The sequence below is a fragment of the Peromyscus leucopus genome, chromosome 12, assembly GCF_004664715.2.
Source record: "Peromyscus leucopus breed LL Stock chromosome 12, UCI_PerLeu_2.1, whole genome shotgun sequence".
NCBI lineage: Eukaryota > Metazoa > Chordata > Mammalia > Rodentia > Cricetidae > Peromyscus > Peromyscus leucopus.
Window position 1 is genome coordinate 71486533 of NC_051073.1, and position 26028 is coordinate 71512560.

At 40.5% G+C, this 26028-nt stretch overlaps 1 long non-coding RNA gene across 2 annotated transcripts; it reads left to right on the forward strand.

Moving 5' to 3' along the window:
* The first annotated feature begins 13655 nt into the window (after positions 1 to 13655).
* On the forward strand, positions 13656 to 25791 carry LOC119088802. 2 transcript variants are annotated; one of them, XR_005092542.1, is made up of 4 exons: positions 13656 to 13680; positions 14113 to 14257; positions 17764 to 17872; positions 25534 to 25791. It is a non-coding gene; the product is annotated as an uncharacterized LOC119088802 (long non-coding RNA). The 2 variants fall into 2 exon arrangements; XR_005092541.1 differs by lacking the exon at positions 25534 to 25791 and adding an exon at positions 18520 to 18696.
* The last annotated feature ends 237 nt before the right edge of the window (positions 25792 to 26028 follow it).

Genomic DNA, 26028 nt, shown 5'->3' on the forward strand with positions numbered 1-26028 from the left:
AATACATGACCATGGTGGATACTTGGCATTATCTCTTTGCCAAAACCCATGGAACACACAACTCCCACAATGAAGAGCAATACAAACTGTAGGGTTTGAGTGATAATACTGTGCATTCGCTGGAGGGACACAGACTAGAAGTGTTCCTCTGGGGTGTGGGACATCAATAATGTGGGAGCTTGAACATGTGTAGGGACAGGCTATATGGAAACCTATTAATGTTGTTCTTACCTAAAACTGCTGCAAAAAAAAACCCAAAGTTAACAACAACAACAACCACAACGAATAAGGAACATAAAAAGCAAGGACAGCTGTAAGCCGTGGTTCTCAAGAGTGTCGTCCTGGAACCCCTGTGGCTCTCTGGAACCCTGTTGGGGAGAGCCAGTTTCACAACAGTGATTTCATAATGACCCTAGCACAGTACACTACTTGTTTCTCTCACACTCATTTAATCATGAATGTGGACGGAGTTTTCCAGAGGCGACATGACATGTGATATTGCAACAGAGGGGCATGTGGCAGCAGCTAGGACAGTTCAGCTGTCCCCAGTTAGGCAAGACACTGGAGAGATTTTGCAAAAAAAAAAAAAAAAAAAGTTAAACTGCAATTGTCTTCTCACTGTATCTGCTTCGGTGAAAAAAATTATTAATATGCCGTTTTAGCATGCCATGAGTTTATTATTTTAAATAAGAGATAATAAACATTTTCTTTAAAAAAAAAAAAAAAAAAAAAAAGGAATGTGGCAGGTCTGCTCCTTTGTGCCAGAGATTAACAAGAGTCCCAAAGGTGCCCTGGTGGATTATCACAGCTGAGTGAGTGAGTGTTGACAGAGCTCAGCAGACAGGAGCCCTCCTCACACCAGTCAGCAGAGGCTCCTCCTGAGGGGGAGGGGAACCGGATGGAGGGGTTAGACCTGTGGAGTTCGCTAAGGATGGAGAAGACACTGAGCAGAGCATGCAGACATCATAGAAGTCCTGTTGGCTGTCAACTGAAGCCCGAGGCACAGAAAATGGAAGCCGACGCCGGCAAACAGGATGGATCAAGAGTGTGTGTGTGTGTGTGTGTGTGTGTGTGTGTGTGTGTGTGTATGGGTGTGTGTGTGTATGTGTGTGTGTGTATGGGTGTGTGTGTGTATGGGTGTGTGTGTGTGTGTGTATAGGTGTGTGTGTGTATGGGTGTGTGTGTATGTGTGTGTTTGTGTGTGTGTATGGGTGTGTGTGTGTGTGTGTGTATGGGTATGCTTAGGATGGGGGTGGGGCCGGGAGGCCCAAGGTCAGTTAAATAGAAGAGGTTTTTCTGTTGCCTTGCTGTTCCATGGAGATATAAATTATCTGCAATAATTTCCTCTCATTTTCAAATTCCATGAGTTTTAACCAATGCATATAGTTGTCTAGCCAACGTCAGAGTCAAAGCACAGCATAATTTCATGAAAAGAAAGCTTCTTTTTGATTCTTTGTAGTCAATGCCTCTCCTATCCCAAGAGCCTGGTAGCCAGTGCTGTATTTTTTTTCCTTTTGAACAGTGCTACATAAGTGGAATAAATCAAAGAATCATGTTTTAGAATTATTTCCTTTTGTTGATTTGAATATTAAGGCAACTCCACGTAGTTAAAAGGGAGGTTTATTCTGTGGGGTAACTTACAAGTGAAGGGATGGGTAACAGGGTCTGGGAAAGGTGTAGCACAGTCCAGCGGTGTTCTCTGGAGAACTCTGCTCGGTTTACCTCCAGCGTCCAGGATCCAGGAACCAAGAGAGCGGGCACATCCAGATCTCAGGTCTTAAGGGCTCCTGTCTCAGCTCCACCTTGTAGGCGTGACAGTTACTGGAAGCCTCAATGGGGGTAGTACGTCCAGGTCAAAGTTGGAACGGCTACCCACTACATCCTTTATTTATAATTCACTGGAAACTCAAGTCAACAGATTTTTTTTTTAATTGCTGAAGATGAGTTAACTGTATGGATTTTCTAGGGTTTTGACCAATCCATGGACATGTGAGTTGTTTCCAAGATTAGGTGATCAAGAATAAAATTTTATGCATATTACTTTATGGCAATTTCAGTGAACATGGGTTGGGAAGTAGTTTTACTTGACGGGAGGGTGGTAGAAATGGTCCAGGAAGACAGACGAATAGTCTCAGCTTAAGCAGTGTGCCTGCCCTTGTTATATTCTGATTGTTGGTGGTTTAAAGACTGTTGCTGCAGGATTCCTAAAAATCAATTCTTTTAGAGTCAGTTTTACTAATAAGAGACATGAAGTTAGCAACTTAGATCAGCTTGCCCACGTAGGCATAGAGATTGCCTTGAGGAGGCAGAAAATCGGCAGGATGAAGTAGACAGATAAACAAGATCTCATGGAAACTCAGAGCAATCCTTGGTCTTTTCTCCACTCATCTTCATGGTGGTCAGTCAAGAAGATTAGAGCTGGGCAGCAAAGCATCCCGACCCCCAAAGTGACCACCAAGAACTGAAGATGAACTTGGGCATCACCAAAGAGCTCAGGTGTGAAACATCCTCTAGAGTCCATTTAATGCATCTTAAATGGGTTGTCATCTGAGTATCAGTTCATTGGAGAAAGGAAACTTGTGTTTTCCTGGTGGAGGTTCTGTCTGTAGGTTGTTGAATTAAAGATTCTGTCAGGAGCTTCTGAGAGTTGAATCCCATATGGCACTGCACGGGTTACCCAAACAGAATCAAGTTTGCCCTGACGCCATCTATTGTGAATGGGTTTCCTGGGAATGTGACGATAGAATGGCGTGTAGAAACCCATTCTTCATAGAGCACTTTGAGTTCCCACTGTACTCAAAGTAGCTGAACATCACACTACCCTATTAACCGCAAATGCCAGGGTCCTGCCTGAGTGACCACTCTATGGGCAGAGCCTAACAAACACTCTATTTCTAACTTTTCATATTCCCCGGGGTGGGAGAGAAACTGAAAATCTTAAATTTATTATTTTTAATTAAAATATTACATCCTCCTCCCTACTTCCACCTTCAAAGATGAAGTTTTTGAGGTTTGTTTGAACCAGTAAGAGTGACGGACTATTTGGGATAAAAGAAACTGGAAATAAAGTCCAGCCAGTGCTCCAGCACAGTCCCTCCCATGGTTACTATTTGTCCACCCCCTCAATGCCTGCATATTTCAGGTATTCTATAGTGGCCAAATTACTTTCTCAGCTTCCATTCAAACCTCGTCTTCTCTCTCAAGCACTTCTTGATCAGAGACTTTTAAAAAGTCCCTCCTGTGGCCCTGTATGTCACCTCCACCTCTGCCTGAGCATTTGTCAAAACAGACTGTCACTTGCTCTTGTTTCCTGTACTTGTGTTTGCTTGAGATCAATAATTCTGCTGTCTTCATTCCCCGTAACTTCATTTCTTTAAACAGTGCCTAGCTTGTACCAGGTACCCAATAAACATTTTTTAGCCAACAGTGACTCACTAGCTCCTGAAGCAGTCTGTTCCGTTTGTCATTTGTAAACTGTTCTCACAGAGGTGGTGGCACTGTCTCCTTCCTCCTCCTCTTCTCCTCTTCCTCCTCCTTCCCCTTCCCCTTCTCCTCCTATTTCTTCTCTTTCTCCTTCTTCTATTTCTTCTTCTCTTTTTCCTATTCTTCCTCCTCCTTCCTCCTTTTTCTTTCCTTTCTTTCTTCCTTTCTTTCTTTCTTTCTTTCTTTCTTTCTTTCTTCTTCCTTTCTTTCTTTCTTTCTTTCTTTCTTTCTTTCTTTCTTTCTTTCTTTCTTTCTTTCTTTCTTTCTTTCTTTCTTTCCCTTCTTCTTCTTCTTCTTCTTCTTCTTCTTCTTCTTCTTCTTCTTCTTCTTCTTCCTCTTCCTCTTCCTCTTCCTCTTCCTCTTCCTCTTCCTCTTCCTCTTCCTCTTCTTCTTCTTCTTCTTCTTCTTCTTCTTCTTCTTCTTCTTCTTCTTCTTCAGACAGTTGGTCTTGAACTTACTGTAGACAAGTATAAAAATAAAATCTTGACCCTGCAAATTCCATCGCTTAACAGCTGGGATGTTGGTGTGTTCCACCACATTGAATTGAAAAGTCTTCTTTGTAGTAAATCAAACCAGGTCTTAATGATGCTTTGCCAGCCACTCTTCGTGTTAGTAATTGGGACCTCCACAGGTCTCCACACCCATATTCAACCTGCACATTTGGAAAAAGCTGTCATGGGCATATTTGAATCATCTAATTTCCCAGTGAATTCTGCCTGTTTCTCTACTTTGTCTGAATTAATATTTATTTTATCTATGTAATTAAGGCAAGAGAAACCACACGAAAAATGTCATCAGGAATATGATAACAAACTGGAATTGGGAGGTCTGTCATGAATCATCCACAGTGATTCCACTAAATGATTTTTATTGATGGTTTCTTAACTTTTCTTTACCTAAGGGACGGGCATACAACTTGTGATTTTGAGGCCCTTGGTGGGCGAGATTTTTAACTGCATGAGGCCTCTTCCAGGGACCACAGGTGTGTATCTTTTGAAGCTGGAACTTCTTGCTGGCTTAACAATGGCCTAATGAACAAGACCTGTGTGAGGCACAGGGCGAGAAGCTCTCAACTCTGGCTTCATACTTTCATACTGACAACGCACCGGGCAACGTAGACGACTCAGCAAACAGTAACTACAACAAACAACACAAGCTTGCTTGACTTCACGGATCGGGTTTCCCAGGCCGAAGCAACACCAACAACAAACCTCTTCTAGGTGCACATTTCAAGACATTCCCCAACTAAGGCTATTTCACTTCAAAACTGGTTGATCACTTATCCAAAAAAAAACCCTAGCATGGCCACCCCAGGTTCAGTTCCTCAGAAAAAAGCTGAGGGTGTTGAGTTTGCTCTGAAAACTGATACTCCCTCCACAGGCCAGAATTTCTATCTGAACATCTGATTATTCACACGGCGTAACAGAGAAATAAACAAGATGACAAGATGCCAGCACACACTGGAAACACTGCTCACTCTGTCTGAGACAGTCACGAAGGATGGTCCGGGACAAAACACTGGAGTCCACTTCCGTAGTGTTGTGTAGACACGATACCCATAAAGATGAACAACCAGAATAGGTTTCCATAATGAAAAAAGTCACCAGCAAATAAGCAACGGAGTCTCTTTCCATTTTACTACAGGTATTTGTTTTTGTGATTTGGCTGAAATCATACTACAAATCTCACAAAGTCCCTATAGCCACCAATGTGGTGGTAATCTAATTGTACTGAATTATTATTTTGATTGTATGTTAATAAATAAAGTTGTCTGGGGGTCAGAGCTATTAGAGCCATAGCAAGAGTGTGGCGGTGGTGGCACACGCCTTTAATCCCATAAGATCTCTGTGTGTTCAGGGTCAGAGCTATTAGAGCCATAGCAAGAGTGTGGCGGTGGTGGCACACGCCTTTAATCCCATAAGATCTCTGTGTGTTCAGGGATACAGTCAGCATTGGAGACATATACCTTTAAGACCTAGGGGCTGTACATTCAGACAGTGACGAGGCAGTCATGTGTTTGGGTTTACAACCAATGAGAAGGCAGAACAACATACTTTAAAAAAACTAACCGACAGGAAGTAGGTCTCTTTTCGCGAAGCTGGGACAGCAGAAGGAAGGGTGAGATTTAGCTCTGAGCTCTGACCTCTCGACTTTCTCTTTTACATTGTTTCTGTGTTTCTTATTTAATAAGACGGTTGGTTACATCAACATCTGGCGCCCAACGTGACAAGAATCCATTAAAAACTGCTTGGCTTGGCGCAGGTCCGCTTTCCCGCAAGGGCGGCAGGCGGCCCGCGGCGGCGGCGCGGCGGTGGCACGCGGCGGCCGCGGCGATCGGCTTCTTAGTCCGAGCCTGGGTCTAATTCTGCTTGACCTCAGGCTGGACTATCGGTGAGCTGCTTGCTTAAATCCTGCTTGCTTAAAGCCGGTGCTACAAACAACTCAGAGTTGCCCTGCCGAACAGAGCCTTGCCTGTAAAGCCAACGCACGTGGTCGGAGCTTAAGGAAGCCAGACCCAAGCCTTGATTCGGCACAAGAGGGAACACGTGGCTGCATTTAAACTTTAGCCAGCTACGCTTTCTTGCTCTCTCTCTCTCTCTCTCTCTCTCTCTCTCTCTCTCTCTCTCTTTCTCTTTGGATTTACACCTGGGACACTAGGTGGCTGTTTTGAAAATCCCCTCGGATTTCTACTGTTCTACGCAGATTTGGTAAGTCATAATATATCAGATATTTTAAAGGAAACTATCTAAAAGAGAATTTTTTTCCACGTTTAAAAAAGATATGGGTTTTATGTGTACATTGGAAGAAAATTGGTTTTTGTTCGAAATTTTAGGCAGTCTGGCAATGGAACAACTATATAATATTAGTATTGGTGGAATTATACACCTTATCACTATAATAATCCACATTTTAATATTTAAAAAGATAGTCAATTTAAGTGCCAGGATAACAGCTTTAGAAGAACTTGCTAAACCTGTAAAAATTCAGACAGAAGAAATTAACAGTGAAGTTGTTTCAAGTCGGGATCATAAGGTTGCAGAAAGAAAGCCTGTTTTCACACAGTCACCCTTAATTTATCCTGTAACCGTACAGCAGATGCCTGATCAAATGGCTACACAAAATAATTGGGCTCCAATTGAAATGTTGGATTTAAAAAGGTTTAAGGAGGCAATAGTATCTTATGGCATGCATTCCCCATATGTAAAGCAAATGTTAAACTCTTGGTCAACATATAATAGGATAGTACCACAGGACTGGCGGGACCTGCACAAGGTGTTCTGGAACCCAGCCAGAGACTTCAATTTCTGACTTGGTTTAAGGAGGAGGCTAAAAACATAGAAAAACAATGGAGGGATAAAGGAATACAAGTTTGCCAGGATCAGCTTATGGGCGAAGGCCAATATGCTTCAGCACAAACACAATGTTTATATGATGTCCAAACCCTAATTTTATGTCGAACGGCAGCCTTGAATGCATGGGACAAAGTTGAGGAACCAGGAAAAAAATCTGAGTCATTTACAAAGGTGAAGCAAGGCCCAAAAGAGTCTTTTACAGATTTTTTACAAAGACTGGCTTCAGCAGTAAAGAGAATGGTCTCAGATTCAGAAGCTGGTAAGGCAATAATTGAAGCTTTGGCATTTGAGAATGCGAATGCAGCATGCAAAACAATAATCAGGCCATTAAGGGCAAGATCTGCACCTATGGAAGATTGGATTAGAGAAACAATTAATGTTGAAGCTGATGAGCATGATGATACATGGGTAGGAGAAGTAATTTCAAAAGGTTTGAGGAGTGTTAGATGTTTTGGATGTGGAAGCAAGGACATTTGAAAAGGGACTGTAGACAGGTCATTCCCAGAAACAATGTTTCTTCAAGGAACAATGGCAACAGAAGGCCCCTTCCTTCTGGAGTATGCAGAAGGTGTGGTAAGGGAAAACACTGGACCAACGAATGTAGATCAACAAAGGACAGACAGGGTAATCCTTTGCCTCAGTCTTCGGGAAACTCCCAGAGGGGCCTCAGGCAGGCCCCAGTGCAAATCCAGTTCAAACCTTTCCTGCAGCCATAGAGGAAATGCCTGCTCTGGAGAGCGATTAAATAACCAAATGCCTATTGGAATAAATCATGCTGGTCAGGAAGATGAAACAGAGAGAATAGAAAATTCAGGAGAAAACATAAAGAAAATTTTTTGGCAAACTTCTATTAATGAACAAAGACCAAAATTAACAATAAAAATAAATGGTGTTTTGTTGTCTGGTCTGGTAGACACAGGTGCGGACGTTACCATAATTGCACCAGAATTTTGGCATCCAACTTGGCCTCTTCAGGAGGTAAACGTTCAACTGTTAGGAATTGGGACATTATCTCAGGTGAAACAGAGTGCAAGATGGCTCGAATGTATAGGTCCAGAAGGACAGAGAGGAAAATTAAAACCATATGTGGCTAACATAACTATGAACCTGTGGGGTCGAGACTTGTTGCAACAATGGAATACTCAGATTAACATCCCTCCAATCTCAGAAACAAATCATAAACTAGCACATGTTACTGAGAGAAATATTAGAAGATATTGTTCTAATGAGTGGTCACCAGCCATCCATATTATACAAGAACAGGGCACAATAACTGATGATCTTCCAAAGACACCAACAGCTCTACCTTTAAAATGGTTAACAGACAAGCCTGTATGGGTCCAACAATGGCCTTTAACAACAGAGAAACTCCAGGCTTTAGAAGAGCTGGTAGAAGAACAGTTAAATGCTCAGCATATTGAAGAATCAACCAGCCCTTGGAATTCTCCTGTATTTGTTATTAAAAAGAAATCTGGTAAATGGAGAATGGTAACAGACCTTAGAGCAATTAACAAAGTAATTCAGCCAATGGGCTCTCTACAATCTGGGATGCCTTTGCCTACTCTGTTACCAAAAGGATGGCCTCTCATAGTTATTGATTTAAAAGACTGTTTCTTTTCAATACCCTTACAAGAAAAAGACAAAGAAAGATTTGCTTTTACAGTGCCTACTTATAATAATTCTCAACCGGTTAAAAGATTTCAATGGAGGGTCCTCCCACAGGGAATGTTGAATAGCCCAACTCTGTGCCAATATTTTGTGCAACAGCCATTGGAAGTGATACGTAAAAAATTTTCTAAATCTATAATTTATCATTATATGGACGATATTTTACTAGCTGACTCAAATGCAGATACTTTAGAAATAATATTTGAAGAAGTAAAGAAAATTTTGCCTTGCTGGGGATTACAAATTGCTCCTGAAAAGATACAAAGAGGAGATTCTATTAATTATTTAGGATATAAAATAGAGCTACAAAAAATTAGACCCCAAAAGGTGCAAATTCGGAGAGATAGACTACAGACTCTTAATGACTTTCAAAGATTATTTGGAGACATTTCTCATCTACGAACTATTGTTGGGGTAAAAAATGATGAACTGACTAATTTGTTCAGAACCTTAGAAGGTGACAAGGACTTAAATAGTCCAAGAGAATTATCACCTGAAGCTGAGAAAGAATTGGCCTTGGTAGAAAAGAAAGTGCATGAAGGACACGTGGATCGTATTGATCCAAAGCTGGATTGCATTTTGGTTATTTTACCTTCTAGGCGTTCTCCTACTGGAATATTAATGCAGAGGGAAGATATTATCTTGGAATGGATATTTTTACCAAATAAACCAAATAAAAAATTAAAAACTTATGTGGAAAAAATCTCTGACTTGATTTACAAAGGAAAACTGAGACTTCGTCAATTAGCAGGCATAGACCCAGCAGAAATTGTCGTACCATTAACTAAGGAGGACATTGAAAAATTATGGACAGAAAGTGAACCTTGGCAAAGAGCTTGCAGTAATTTTTTGGGAGAAATTAACAGCAAATATCCCAAAAGCAATAGAATTGATCTTATAAAGAGAGCTGAATGGATCTTGCCTCAAATTGTACGGCAAAAACCCATATCTGGAGTTCGTACATTTTATACAGATGCCAACAAAGAAGGAAAGGCTGGTTACAAATCAGAAAATTTAAGTAAAGTGGTTCAAAGTCCGTATAATTCAGTTCAAAAATCAGAATTGTATGCTATTCTGTTGGTATTAATGGATTTTTCAGAACCTCTCAACATAGTAACTGACTCTCAGTATGCTGAAAGAGTGGTGTTACATATTGAGACTGCAGAATTTATCCCTGATGCTTCAGAATTAACTTCACTATTTATTCAATTACAAGATACAATCAGGAAAAGGAATCATCCTTTATATATAACTCACATTCGATCCCATACTGGTCTGCCAGGCCCTCTGGCACAAGGCAATGATGAGATTGATAAATTATTGATAGGAAATGTGCTGGAAGCCTCAGAATTTCATAAAAAACATCACGTCAATAGTAAAGGTTTAAAAAAGGATTTTTCCATAACCTGGCAACAAGCCAAAGAAATAGTAAAGAAATGTCCTACTTGTTCCGTCTACAATCAAATGCCATTACCAGCAGGATGTAACCCAAAGGGTACTCAGAGAAATGAAATCTGGCAGATGGACGTGTTTCACTTTGCAGAATTTGGAAAATTGAAATATGTACACCACACTATCGATACTTATTCAGGATTTCAATGGGCAACTGCTTTGAGTTCTGAAAAAGCTGATTCTGTAATCACTCATTTGCTAGAAGTTATGGCCATCATGGGTATACCTGCACAAATCAAAACTGACAATGCTCCATCATATGTCTCTGTTAAAATGAAACAGTTTTTTGCTTATTACAATATAAAGCATATTACAGGCATACCACATAATCCTACAGGTCAAGCAGTTATAGAAAGATCAAACAGAACTCTAAAGGATATGCTAAATAAACAGAAATGGGTAACAAAAACCCCCAGAAATAGACTACATAATGCTCTTCTAACTTTGAATTTTCTGAATGCCAATGAGAAAGGAACAACAGCTGCAGAGAGACATTGGATAATAGAAAAAACTACAGAATTAAATCAGCCTATATACTTTAAGGATGTGCTGACCTCAGAATGGAAACCAGGGTATGTATTACATTGGGACGTGGTTTTGCTTTTGTTTCCACAGGAGAAGATAAGCTGTGGGTACCATCAAAATTGATAAAGGTTCGATTTGAACAAGAGAGACCTCTTAATTGAGGAGGTGATAGTTCATCAACCAGCATGAACATCCAATTTAAACTAACTTGTATCAATAAAACATGCCTTTTCATTTAATCAGATAATAACTTGCGAAAAAGGAACATCCCCAAAATTAGTCTTGGGGAAAGGTTTTTGTTTTTGTCTTTTAGGAAAATGAAGGTTAAGGAATCTGAAGAACACTGGACAAATGAGACAACTGAAGAAAAATGACAAATCATCTATCCCAAGAAACAGAATGAAACGGTGTATGGGTATATATTATCTAAAAAATTTTATGTCTTCCTAAATGTTTGTTTCTGCTTTTCTCTAAAGATTTAACACTATTTGTCTTCTAACAGTCCCAGTTCAATTAAAATTTAAAGCTGACTTTGGAGTTGGAGAATGGCTCTCTCCTTCTTTAAACTCAAGCATGTTGTTAAAAGGAAAATGCAAACTCCCTGTATCATGCCAGAATAAGAGCCATCTTCTGCTATGGTACAGGACAAAAGCAAAATTAATTAAGGGACTATTCTATTACTAATCTCAACTCTTTGATTCTATTCTGATTCTTTAAACTTTTCTCAAAGTATAAATTTTATATCAAAATTTATAAGATTAATATATATATATACATTTTAAACTTTGTTAAGATATGAATGGTCACATAGAGTACTAACTAATTCTAGAAAAAAGGCTAGCTGCATATATATGTTTTTGTGTTCGAGTCTCTTATCAGTTTTCTGCAGGAAATCAAGGCCAGGCCTAACATCAACTGAAGTCTCCAGAAAGAAGATGGGGCCCCACAACAACAACAATTCCACGTGGACAATAATAATATCATTAAGCTGACAAACATCATCCATAGATCAGCTTTGAACTACAAGGTGCTCAGAGCAAATTTGAGATGACTAGCTGAGATGATCCAGTCTCAAAGACTACTTGAATAAGGACTTGAGATAAACCCTGAACTTTGGCATTATACACAGACTGGATAATGAAGGATATAGTTACCTCTCCTAGAATTTGACAATTAACCTAAAATCTTTCTTTCAGGATAAAGAAAACTTCGCCCATACCCAGCAGGAAGCAATTTTAAGAATACGACGCCCACATTCCCAAAGAGGTGGTGTGGGGCGGGTGGTTTTTTGGTCTTTTTAATGGGTTTTGGGTCTGGGATAATTTTCAGTATTTAGGGGGGTTGGTTACAAGTTATTGTCAAGGGTTAGGAAAAAGGCTAAGCAAAGGAGATTAGATTTAAGGTTCTTGTTTTAAAAAAAAAAAAAAAAAAAAAAAAAAAAAAAAAAAGAAAGAAAAGAAAAAGACAATTACTAATTTTAAATACTTTACATTGGATTGGATTGTTTTATATTGTATACAAATTTGAAACTGATATTGTTAGAAAATGCTATATGTATATTTCTAATTGTATTTATTCCATCCATTTAACAATGTAATGCAAATTTCTGATCCTTGAATGTTATTATTATCAACTATTAGGATATAAAGAAATGAAAGCTAGTAGTTAGACATTATCATAGAACTTGTAGTCAGATTAGATATGTTTTAAAAAATTAAGCAGAGATGTTTTAGACAGGTCATCTTCAAACCCTTCAGAGATCTACAGAATATGGCATTTAAAATGTTTTAATAACTTAGAAAATTTTTCTTTTTTGAGACATGTCAGCTCCTGGCAGTACTAATCTACTTCAGAGAAAATATGGGCATTGAAGAAACTGCATAAGGAGTCAACTTTCCTTGTGGCAAAAGTTAGCCACTGGACAACAAAGTATCCTCGAATCAACAGGACAAAATGGACAGACAGAACACGAAACAAGGGACTACTGATTCTTGCCAAAACAAGTGTGGTTATGGCTTTATCAAAAGGCATCTTCTGAGGCCAGGACAATACGGCCCCATCCCTGAAATGGCCTTCGCATCCGGAAAAGGTACGGTGCCCTTTTCTTCAAAGCAGCTTAACAGGCAGAGGGCCAATGGATTCTGTTGTACAATGGAACAGCAGCTGAAAGCTCATGCCTCTCGAAAGTAGACTGGCATTTAATAGAGGGATGTGGAGAAGAAGGGGATGCTGAGATGAAGCCATATATACACAGCCAAGAAGAATGGACAGCTGAATTAAAAAACTGTCAACAATTTCCAGAATTTAAAATCCTGAATCATGACAGGACACTAGTGGAATTCAGGTGTTTCTGGTACGTGGACTGCTCTCACCCAATGTGAGGTTGAACTGTTGACCTTGTGTACATCCTACTTCACAAATGAGTCTGTCAGATACACTAAGCCTATAGGCTGAAGATGATGCCCCAACACTGCGGAGAAACCTCAGGTGACTGCCCAGGCAGCTGGCTGTTTCTGTCAACTCACAAAATTTTTTGGAAGTTGCTTGCATGCACTTCCTGTTTTTATTTTTGTTAGCTAATATTATTCCCTTCTTGGGTCTCTGAGGGAGTTGAAGATTAGTTAGTTATGGTTGAAGATTAGTTAGTTATAGTTGAAAATTAATTAGGATAGAAAGTGCATTAGATACATCTTGGATTTACCAAAATAGGATAGATAATGGAATTATTTTCTCTGATTTGTCAAATACCTGTTTAGGTATTTATTACTTGTATATATTGTATATAGTTATTGTACTTTTGTATATAGTTTTTCTTTTGTTAGTTATAACCTTTTGCTTTTTTTCTTTTTATTAAAATAGAAAAGGGGAAATGTGGTGGTAATCTAATTGTACTGAATTATTATTTTGATTGTATGTTAATAAATAAAGTTGTCTGGGGGTCAGAGCTATTAGAGCCATAGCAAGAGTGTGGCGGTGGTGGCACACGCCTTTAATCCCATAAGATCTCTGTGTGTTCAGGGATACAGTCAGCATTGGAGACATATACCTTTAAGACCTAGGGGGCTGTACATTCAGACAGTGACGAGGCAGTCATGTGTTTGGGTTTACAACCAATGAGAAGGCAGAACAACATACTTTAAAAAAACTAACCGACAGGAAGTAGGTCTCTTTTCGCGAAGCTGGGACAGCAGAAGGAAGGGTGAGATTTAGCTCTGAGCTCTGACCTCTCGACTTTCTCTTTTACATTGTTTCTGTGTTTCTTATTTAATAAGACGGTTGGTTACATCAACACACCAAATATTGGGACAAGGAGAAACATGAATGAAGAGATACAGGGTCTGTGGACTCACACACACTTAAGGAAGAGGAAGATGCTGATCCCTTGAAAAGGGCACGGACTCCAGAGCGACAAGAGAAACTCATTCTAGAGCTGGCTTGGGCTCTGTTTACTCATTCAATATTTACTGAGCAAGGCAAACACAACCCCTCAGAGCTCACAGACCGAATGCTGTCACCATGGGGCTGCCAACAGTCACTTCTCCTTTCTAGGTGATGTTTCACTATGAGCAAAGCGGCGGCTGTACTTTCACTAGTCCAGAATGCAGTCTCTTACCACCTTCTCTCTTTGCAGATGAACTTAAAAAAGGGGAAATGAGAGATGGACTGAGATTGAATCCACTTGTCTCAAAATCCTGGATTGGGCAATCCGCCCTGACTCATAGGGACAACCGAGTCTTCCTTTCATTCCAATGATCGTGTTGACAAGTAGGCTCAAGGTGGGCGGAGTACTTTGTTGTTACTGAAATGACCAGGCAAGACGTACTAAAATGTTATCAAATGGTTGTTTCTGCCTCCAGTTATTAATACATGTAGATCTCAATAAGATTGCCCCGATTCCAGCACTTGCTCTTTATTCTGACCTCCTAGTTCCATGTCACGTGTGTTCTCACCACCCTTTCCCTTAAGGACTCTTCTCCCCACTCATGTGCCCCTTTAGAAAACTCAGAAGCTACACATCTGAGAAAGAACTACAGTATTTGTCTTCCTGAACTGGGTTAGCTTACTTAATACTTTCCAGCTCCATTCAACTTCCCACAAATTTAACAAGTTTCAATTTCTTTTTTTAAAGATTTACTTATTTTTTATTTTGTGTGCATGAGTATTTTGCCTGTCTATATGTATGTGTACCACAATCATGCCCACTGCCTGAAGAGGTCAGAAGAGGGTGTCAAATCCCCTGAACTAGAGTTACACATGTTTTTATTTTATTTTATTATTTTATTTTATTTTTTTCAGAGGTGAGGACCAAACCCAGGGCCTTGAGCTTGCTAGGCAAGCGCTCTACCACTGAGCTAAATCCCCAACCCCAAGTTACACATGGTTTTAAACCATCGTGTGCATTCTAGGTCCTCTGCAAGTGCTCTTGTATGTACGTTGTGTGTTTATACTATGCATATACAATAAAATATACAGACCATGCTTGATGAACATCTAGATTGATTCCATTTCTTTCCTGTTTTTTTGCTCTCTGCTCTCTATCTCTGTCTCTGTCTCTGCCTCTCTCTCTCTTTCTGTGCGTACTGGGGATTGATCTCAAAGCTTTGTACTAGTTCTTGTACTTGTACTTGTTCTAGACAAGCACTCTACCAATGAACTATGCTCCAGCCTTAACCACAAATCTTAAATGTAGTCCTAGTCTCTTTTGTTTCAAAACGATTCTGGATATACTGCTGTCCTTCCCCGTTAACCCAAGGAAGAGTTGCTTTACACAGGAAAAGCATGTATTTAGGCCACAGTTCACAGCTCTGGATGTTCAAATATCTATATATGACTGGAAACTTTTTGCTGCAAGAGCCTCAAGGCAGAGAGAGGGAGGGAAATAGAGGGGGAGGGAGGGGAAGAAAGAGAGAGAGAGAGAGAGAGAGAGAGAGAGAGAGAGAGAGAGAGAACACCTTCTTACAATGCCACTGCTATTCACTCACAGGGACTCCACCTTGGGGATCTGATCTAAGTCTAACCATCTCTCAGAGGCCTCACCACTAAACAGGACAGTCAGGCTAAGAGTCCACCCTCTGAAAACTTCAAAATGGAGGTTAGACACTGACGGAGAAACTGAGAATTGACACATTCAGCACACATCCAAACTGGACCAATTTCCCTGAAGAAAACTGGTTGGAATTTTCTGGTTGGAAAGGATGACTGGAGGAACACCCATAGCACAGAACACAGCATAAGCAACAGCTGAAGGAAGAAACACATATGCTATGTTCAGGACATGGCAGCCGGTTTGCTTGGAATGGAGGCGATTCAGGAGAGAGGGACACATGATTTGGGAAGAAGATGGGTTAACATTGCTTGAGACCTTGACTGTTGAGTTAGGGACCTGTTTTTGCTTGTTTGTATTAAATTGTGTAGTTTAAGGCCAGGAGATGTTATAGAAAGATTGTTCTGGATAATTTGTCCAGCGTGGGTTTATATATATATATATTATGCACAGGTCCATGGCCAGAAGAAAGTTCATACATTCAGCTACCCAAAGACAAAATGGCTCCACTTTGCACACTTGCTCCAGTTCAGTGTGTGTGTTGTGTGTGTGTGTGTGTGTGTGTGTGTGTAGGGGTAAGGGTGTGGCTTCAGCCCAAACTTCTTGTTTCGTGTTGAGAGGCATGGGTTCACACTTTGTGTAAATGGACTCCCAGAAGCAAATCCTCTGCTCCACTGAGAGTGACATCATGCTGGATGCTGCTATCTAAGTCCTGGGCTCCTGGTGGGAAGGCAAAGCCAGCATCAGCTATGAGGGGAGATCTTCCCTGCATGACCTCAATGTTGCTTCCGTGTCTCCAACATTCCACTTGGAAAGTAATTTCGTTAGTCAAAAGGAAGAAAAGGGCCAGAACTAGCCAGGTGGTTTCAATGATACAGGATTGTACAACAGGTTCGTTCCAAGAGAAAGCTCGCATAATCTGCTGCACTGTAAATAACAATGGAACAGATACAATTTTTTAAAAAATATTTTTGTCTGTTTTGAGATTATAATATAATTGCATCATTTCTCCCTTCCCTTTCCTACCTCCAAACCCTCCTATATATAACCCCTCTTGTTCTTTTTCAGATTCATGTCCTCTTTTTTCATTAATTACTGTTACATATAGATGTATTTATGTATTGTATACATTACTAAATGCATAAGTACAACCTGCTCAGTTTGCATAATATTGCTTGTATGTTTACTTTCAGGGCTGATAATTGGGTATTGGCTAACTCAATGGTGTGCTCTTCCCTGGGAAAGACTTTGTCTTTTCTCCTGCATTCCCGGTTATCTTTAGCTCTTTGCAAGGCCTCCTGGCTTCCTTCCATCCACTTTGGCATGCTGTTTGTTGTTTTTGCTTAGCCCATGCTTAGACGGTCATGTTGGTGAGATCTTTAATGGGTGTAGTTTTATTTTATTTTATTTTTATTTCATGGGTGTAATTTCTGACATTCCTAGGAGACACAGCCTCACAGCAAACTGCCTGTTCTCTGGCTCTTACATTCTTTCCACTTACCTGCTCTTCTGCAGTGATCCCTGAGCCTTGGGTTCTGGAGCTGTTCTGTGGATGTGTCCTTTGGGACCTGGGTCCACAACTCTACGTGTTGATTGATTATGGTTTTCTGTAATGGTCTTCTTCTGTTGCAAAGAGAAGTTTCCCCGTTGAGGACACTTGCTTGTGGATATAGGGACCAGTATTTAGAGTGTAGTTAAAGATTATGCTGGTATAGTAAAGTGGTGTTGATACATTCTCCTCCAGGATCCACAGCTTCATGACAGCCCTGGGTAGTTGGCTAGGTTTCTAGTACCAGGCAATGTTTCCCTCTTGTTGAGCAGGGGACAGATAAAATTTAAACTCTGTATTATAAAACAATTTCAGGACTATAAAAGAGTTGTAAATATAGATTATTTGTGAGTGTTCTCTCAGCATTTAGTAAAACCAGGAGCTTGGAAATTAAAGTTGATAAATTATTAATGTTAATCTATAAGCCTTCTAGAGATATCATCATTTGACCCACTAAAGAACCTTCTCCCTGCCAGCATGCTGACAGTAGTTTCCAGAGGTGCTGGTGGGGCAGATCTGCCTAACATTATTCCTTTTCTTTTTCATGGGGCAGTATCATTGTTGATTAATAGCATTTTGTAATATTTATTGCATAAAAGAGGAGATGTCCTCTTTGTATCATTTCTGTTAAAATCAAAAAACACTGCTTTAACTAATTCCCTATTGGTGGACGTTTCAACTATTTGCAGGGTCTCACATTCAAGCATCCTACAGTAAGGAAATGTCTATACCACCTTGTCATCAACATGTGGTTATTTCTGTGGATAAAATCAGAGAAACAGAAGAGGTCTTAGAAAGGTACGTAACTGAAATACTGCACTGCTCAGCTACCCCAATAATCATTGTGAGGATCATTCCAGTTCTTGTAGCTTAGATAAATATTTATTCCCAACTGAGCAGTTTCTAGGATTCAGGAGCTGTACACAAATATGGAAAGGCATAACCCTCCCCTCCCCCCAGCTTTCTGTGTTTTTAATTGCTGTGGCTCTGAGAACAACTTCCCTCCCCATGTCGGGGAGACATTACAAGTTTGAACAGACTCTGGGCCTTATGCAAATCCCCTCACAATCTCTTATCATTTGGGAGCCAAGGAGCCATTTCTCTGGCTGAGGAGGTAACTGAGTTGCTAGAGTTCTTGTCTAGTATTCTTGAAGCCCTTGGGTCAGTCCCTGTACCACATACACCAAGTGTGGTACCTTGTACCTGCACTCCCAGAACTTGGGGATAGGGACAGGAGGATCAGATGCTCAAAGCCATCCTTGGTCAGATACGGTGAGGGAGAAAACTTTTTTCTACCAGACACATTACAAGGGAAAACAAAGTAGCTATCTAACCAGAGGCAACAGGAAGTCAACCACAAAGCAACTGCAGGTATCCAAGAGTAATTTTGAAAACAGATTTATAGCTACCTTTCTCATAAAAGCATGTGTTTTGTTGTGATATAGTCAATGATGTGAAGAGGCCATTTTGTGGACAGCCCGAGCATGATGGAAAGCCTTTATGTGGCAGCAACTGAAGCTCAAATCCTTCCCTTGATGAACATCTGTATGATGCTGGCTGTCACACATGTCTTCCTGTTAAAGATCAAGAAATAAAAGATGTAAACACATTTGGTAAACACTGAAGTCCTGTGCAAATGAGATATTACTTACTTGACTATGAGAGTTTAGAAGGAATTGATAGAATACGTTTTCTATGAACCAACAGGCAAATACCTGAGCAGGGATAATCAGGGTTTTTGTTTGTCTGTTTGTTTTGTTTTTGTTTTTTAGTAATGTGAGTAGAAAAATGATTCAAGGGAGAAAATACATTTGGACTTAACAACATGGTGTAACACTGCTGTGGATTACACTCATTGTTAATAATAAAGCTGACTGGCCAATAAGCTGGGCAGGAAGAGATTGAGTACAAGAGCCAGACTAATTCTGGGAAGAGGAAGGGCAGAGTCAGAGAGTTTCCGTCAAACTCAGAGAAGCAAGATGAGAATGCCATACTTATCTATGTTAGGGGTTAATTTAAGTGTAAGAGTTAGCTAGTAACAAGCCTGGACTATCGGCTGAGCATTTATAGTTAACATAAGCCTCTGTGTGGTAATTTGGGAAGCTGGCTGACAGGTATTTGGGAATAAACAGTTGGGACAGGAAACATCTGATTACATAACATTACCAGGCCCAGGCTTTGACGCTGCCTTGCCACAGGTATGAACTTGGTCAAGACAATCTAGACCAATGTCTGTTTCCTCATTGGGAAAGAGTCATTGTAAGGGTTGAGTGAGATGGCATATGGGTGGAATCTGGCATGGTGCCTGGCACACTGTAGGTTCTAAAAGCATGTTAATCTCTCCTCCTTCCACTCTCCTTCCAGGGGTTTCTGGAAATAGCCTTGTGGTAGTTTGAATGCATTTGGCCCCATGAACACATAGGGAGTGGCACTATTAGGAGGTGTAGCCTTGTTGGAGGAAGTTCGGTCTTGTTGGAGGAGGCTGGATGACACACACCTTTAATTCAGACCTTGAAGCTAGAGGGTACACCTTTAGTCAGGCCCACAACTTCTGTTGGAAGTGAGTCACTGTGTGGGTGGGCATTGAGGTCTTTTTCTCAAGCATCCCTCAGTGTGACAATCAGTTGACTTCCTGTTACCTCTGAGTCAAGATGTAGGACTCTCTGCTCCATCACTGCATCTGCCTGCATGCCGCCATGATCCCCACCGGGATGGACTGAACCTCTGAAACTGTAAGTAAGCCATCTCAGTTAAATGTTTTCATTATTTAAGATTTGCTGTGGTCATGGTGTCTCTTCACAGCAATAAAGACCCAAACTAAGATAAGCCTACAGAAAGCTCTAAGTAGCCTATCATTCTGTCCATTGCTTGGCATCCAAATATAACAGGGCTTTTTTTGATGGTTGCTCTAAATTTGTTTTTTTACTTTTGTTCTTTTTTTCCCCCCATGAAGCACACTGTATTCAGCTGTTTTATTTTATAATAGGTATAGCAATGCCTTGTTTGATGGGCAGTTGGATTTAATGGTCTCTAACAAGGGATTAATTTGAGGCCTCAAGCCAAGAGCCTTTGGTCTTAGGAGTTCAGATACTGCAGCAGGATCCTGATTAGAATGCTCCCCAACCAGAATCCTTCAGGAGCAGGTATCATATACATGTAGTATATGATTGGTACAGAACATTCCAGTTTCCAGAGTGCTTTCACATCCATTATCTGTTTGAGTGACTTGGACATGTATATCTAAAGAGAAATTGTAGACCCATAAAACAAAGGCTGTTCTAAGGCTGTAAGGCCAGGCAGCAGACAGTACTGGAACAGACTGGACCTGGAACATCAAATAAGTTTTGTTCATTGCTCAGAGTTCCTAGACTCAGCTTCTATTGACACTTGAAAAACTGTACCCAGACTCAGAAACACAAAATAATTTTACCAGGAGCATGGATTCTTTGTGCCAGGAATTCAAAAGCCCACAAAAAGAGTCAGTTTGCTTTTACTTCAGGATGCTTGGGCCTCGGCTGGAAGATGCTCAGAGGTAGATTAGAATCGCCTAGAAGCATGTTCAGTCCAGAAGTTCATACTGCCTCTCTGCTCAGAATAGAAAACTGGTTAGTCACCTCTCCCTCTCCTTGAGTTTCCTTGCAGCATGGTGGCATTGGGTACGATACTCCTTGCACATAATGATGGCTCAACCTTCTAAGTGCCTACCCTGAAAGGCAGGAGATAGGTGAACTTTCTTGACCTGGCGCTGAGGTCCTGTCCTTTGTATTCTTCGTTGTATACTGTACTGATGGAGTTCTGCCTTTTCTTGCGGGGTGCCGGGGATGTAAATCCTACTCCCTCAGAGGAAGAAAACTAAGAGATGGCAAGTCCATTGAGTGGACTACGCCCTCCAGAAGTTCACACGTTGGGACTTTAATTGCCAATATAACAGTCCTGAAAGATGGGCCTTTAGGAGGGGATTTGGTTAAAGGGAGAGCCCTAAGGAGCGGCCCAGTCCCATTGCTGCAGAAGCAAGTCCGTTCTCAGAGTGAGCTGTTCGAAGTCAGCTCAGCTGGCTCTCACAGCCTGTTTTATACACATTTGGGTTTTACATTCTGCCATGTTATGATGCAGTATCAAAGCCCTCTGCATATGCAGGCATTCTGTCCCTGAGATTCCCAGTTAGTAGTGACAGACACCCTTATGACATTTGATAACACTTGGTTTTGGTCAATGTTTTCCTCTCCCTGCTCATCTCCCCCATCATTTTAATCTGTCTCTCACCTGTACCCTTCTGCTCCCCACCCCCACACCATCTTTCTGTTTTCTTGTCACATGCATCCTCTCCTCACCTTCCCCATCCTTTCCCTTAGCACTTTTTTCCCTTCTCTCATGGTCCGTTTCTAGTTTCATGAACTCTGTCCACAGCCACTCCCACATAAACACAAAAATATGATATAAAAGTTGGGAGCTAGGATCTGCATATGGCAGAGAACAACATGTAGGGTTTGTTTTTCTGAGCCTGAGCTACCTCAATTAATTTAACATTTTCCAGTTCTGTGCATTGTCCTGCAAATTTCATATTCCTTTATGGAGGAATAAAACTATTACCCGGTCATCAAGTTATGGACACCTAGGCTGCTTTAACATCTCTGTGACTGTGACTAGAGCAGCTATTAATGGACATGCAGGCACTCTTGAGTTTGAACATAGAGCCTTGTTCAAGCATTAATCGAGTGGCTTCATTGCTCACAAGGTAGATCTAGTCTAGCTGTGTTTGTTTGTTTGTTTGTGGACTTCTCTGGTGGCTGCACTCATTCAACAGTGACAGACCCCTCTCCCTCACATCCTTACTGGCATTGTTGTCATTTGTTTTCCTGGTGATTGTCGTTATGACTGGGTTGAGATGAAATCTCAAAGTAGTTTTAATTTGCATTTCCCTGATGGTTAAGGATGCTGAACATTAAAAAAAGACTGTTCATATTTCTTCTTTTAAGAACTGTCTGTTAAGTTCACCTGCCTATTTATTGGTTGTTGGTGGTGATGGTAGTGGTGTGTGTAAAGTTTATTTTTGTAGTTTTTTTCTATATTCTAGATATTACAAAAATTTTAAGAAATTTTCAGCACCAATACTTTCGAACTGCTCCACGAAATGCCAAATTTATCCTACAAAGCCAGATTGTCCTTACACCAAAACTGGTAGCAATAAAAAACAAGCAACAGACTAATTTCTCTGTTGAACATGCGTGCAAAATTGAATGACAAAATAATTGCAGATCAAATTCAAGAACACGTTAAGGAAAGCATGCAACTTAACCAAGTTGGTTTCATTTCGTGGATGCAAGGTTGATTGAATATAAAAACCAATAAATGTGATGCACAATTAAAAAGCAAGGAAATTCTTGACCATCTTAACAGAATCAGAAAAGAAATCTGGAAAAGTCTAACATGGCTTCATGATAAATGTCTTAAAAAACCATGAATAGACTGAAAGTAACTGAACATAATGATGGCTGTATATGACAACCTATAGCCAACATTATACTAAAAGGGGAAAGGTTGGGTCATTTCCTTTAAAATCTTGAATGAGACATGGATATCCGCTCTCTCTAGTCTTATTCAATATGGTACTCAAAGTCTTAGCTATTTCAATAAGGAGAAAAAGATCTAAAAGAGATTTTTAAAAAGTTCGGAAGAGAAGTTAAAGTTTTTTTAACTTGCAGATGGTATAACTTTATACATTAAGATTCTATCAGAAAAACTTTCAGCTCTAATAAACAATTTCATTAAAGTTGCAGGATACAAAATTGACATATGACAACCAATAGCTTTTTTGTATACGAGTAATGAACTTGCTGGGGAAAATATTCAATTCACAACAAGTAAAAAAATTAAACTACCTGAGAACAAATCTAAGAAAGGTGGTAAAAGACCTCTACAAAGAAAACTGTAAGACAGTGAAGTGGGAAATTGAAGAAGACACTAGTGATGTAAAGACTTTGCACGTTCCTGTATTAGCAGAACTAGTGTTGTTCCCATGGGTAAATTACCTAAAGTAATTCACAGATTCAATGCAATTTCTATCAATATTCCAATGACATTCTTCACAGATCTAGAATAAAAAAAATTATTGCAAAAATACATGTGGATATACAAGGACCATGGATAGCCAAAGCAATGCTAAGTAGAAAGAGCACAACATACTTTAAGAGATCATTTCCATAGTTTGTTATTCAGGAAGAACACAACAGGAGGATTATAATATCCGGCTTTAAACTGTACTATGGTGCCACAGTGACAAAGACGTCATAGTACCAGTACAAAAGCAGACTCAGAACAACTGGAGAGGGTTCAGAAACAAGCCCATACATCTATCACTCCCAACTTTTGGGCAAGAGCATCACAAACACACCCTGGGGCTAGTGAGGTCACTCGTCAGGTAAACATGTTTGCCATCCAGCCTCACACCCTGAGTTCAAACCCCAGAATCTACATGGTCTTAGGACGGAGCCAACTCATGCAAGTTGTCCTTTGACCTTTACATGCATGCCATAAATAAATGTATAAGAAATACACCCTGGAGAAAAAAAAATAGCTTATTTAATAAATGGTGCTGGTAAATCTGGATATGCCCACTAGAGAATGAAATCACATCTTTATCTCCCACCTTGCACAAAAATCAATTAAAGGAGATTAAAGACCTTAATTTAAAACCTGAAACCATAACGCTGCTAGAGAAGAGGTTCTCAACCTGGGGGTCATAACCCCATTGGGGGTCCAAATGGCCCTTTCACTGGGGTTGCATATCAGATATCCTACGTATCAAATATTTATATTACGGTTCATAACAATAGCAAAATTACAGTTATGAACTAGCAATGAAATGATTTCACAGTTGCGGGGGGGTCACCACAATGTGAGGAACTATATGAAAGGGTCTCAGCAGTAGAGAGGTTCAGAACCACTGTGCCAGAGGAAAACATAGGGAATAGACTTCAAGACAAGGTATAGGCAAGAACTTTAAATAGAACCTCAATAGCCCAGGAAGTAGTCCAAGAACTGACAAACAGGATAATATGAAAATAAACCTTTGGCAGAGCAAAGGAAACTATCAACAAGGTGAGAAGCTTACAGTTTGGGAGACAATCTTTGTAAGCTGTACTTCAACTTCTTTTCTTCATAAACTGCCTGATCTACAGTGTTCTGTTCGAGCAACAGAACACCATGACAACAGGAGTTCCCGGGCCCTTATTTGGATAATGCATTCTTTCTAAGCCTGTTTAAGAATGAGGAAAATCAAACCTCAGAGAGGTTCGCAGAATGCTTCTGATTCACACAGCAAGAGTAGCCTCTCACCTAAGGGTTCAATTTTGAAATAAGTAAAGAAAATGCTGTTCCTACCCAAGAGTGCCTTGGAAAGCCTGCAGTTTTGGGCTGAAGTGCAGAATATGTGGTTCTGTGCCAGCAACAGGCTACAGTGTGTCATCTCCTGGCTGCTGAGTTACGTCGACTAACTGAATGAAACTGTGGGCAGAACCATCCGCACTGTTCGTAAATGGTTCTCTCGTTATTTTCAAGGAGCTAATATTTTAATTCCCAAAGATTTGATACATTGGGAAAGATGGATCATGAATTTAACCCATGTTGGTCTAATTCCAAAGCCCATGTTCTGTCCACATAGTTTGCTGCCTAGAAACCATGTCTGTCTGGGAGGTTGGGACAGAGACCAGAGTTTTAGAGCCATTTAGGTTGGTCCCTCTGATCCACAGGGGCACCTCCATCACCAAGTCTGTGTTTGCTACCGAGAGGCAATTTGCAAGCTCCATGCCTGGCTTAGTTCTCCATGTTTATGCCAGCCCGGTTTTTCATCACTGTGACAAACAAACACCTGAGAAAAACTGTCTCAAAGAGGAAAGGGTTTTCCTTTCTTTCTTTCTTCCTTCCTTCCTTCCTTCCTTTCTTTCTTTCTTTCTTTCTTTCTTTCTTTCTTTCCTTCCTTCCTTCCTCCCTCCCTCCCTCCCTCCCTTCTCTCTCTCTCTCTTTCTCTCTTTCTTTCTTTCTTTCTTTCTTTCTTTTTGTCTGTCGTTCCAGAGGTTTCATTCATGGTTGGCTTGCTCCAATGCTGTGAACTTAAATTGAGGCATAACACCACGGTGTCAGGATTGTATGGTAGAGAAAACTACTTAAGTCTTCAAAGCCAGGAAATGCGTGTGGGGGTGGGTGAGGATGGGGAGCATATCTAAATAAGAACCAGATACTCCTTTACAGAGCCTGTCCTCAAAGGTCAAGCTCTGCCAAATAGGGTCTACCTTTTGCTGTTTTCATGATGCCATGGTATTATGAATCTGTCAAGGGATACATCCATTGGTTTGGTCAGAGCCCACAGTAACAAACCACTTCTCACCAGCTATCAGCCAAGGCCCCAGTGCTTGAGGCTTTGGGGCATATTTCATGTTCAAACCATTGTTCCTTCTTCGCAGGTATTCAACGAAATGGCCACAGAGGAGCAGTGGGGAACGGCCCAGTGCTCACCACAAAAACCTGGTGAGTTTGGATTCCGAGAAGCCACAGGAAAGCTGGATTCACACACATCTGTGATCCTTGTGTTCCTGAAGAAAGATGAGGAAAAGATACGGAAGACTCCCTGGGAACTCCTGGCCAGCTAACCTGGAGCACACACTGGGGAAAACAATGAAGAGACCCCATGTCAAAAAAAAAAAAAAAAAAAAAAAAAAAAAGTAGAAAGCAAGGGCCAGCATATGAGATTGATCACCAGCTCCATGCTTGCACCATGGTACACATGTGTCTGAACTCACACATATGAACATTATCTCACACACATCATTAATACACAGCACAGCATACCACATATAAGAGAGAGAGAGAGACAGAGACAAATGAATGAAAGGTGAAATGAGCCTTGAAAATGAGTAAAATGTCAATAAAATGTGAATGTGATCATTGTAGACAGGATG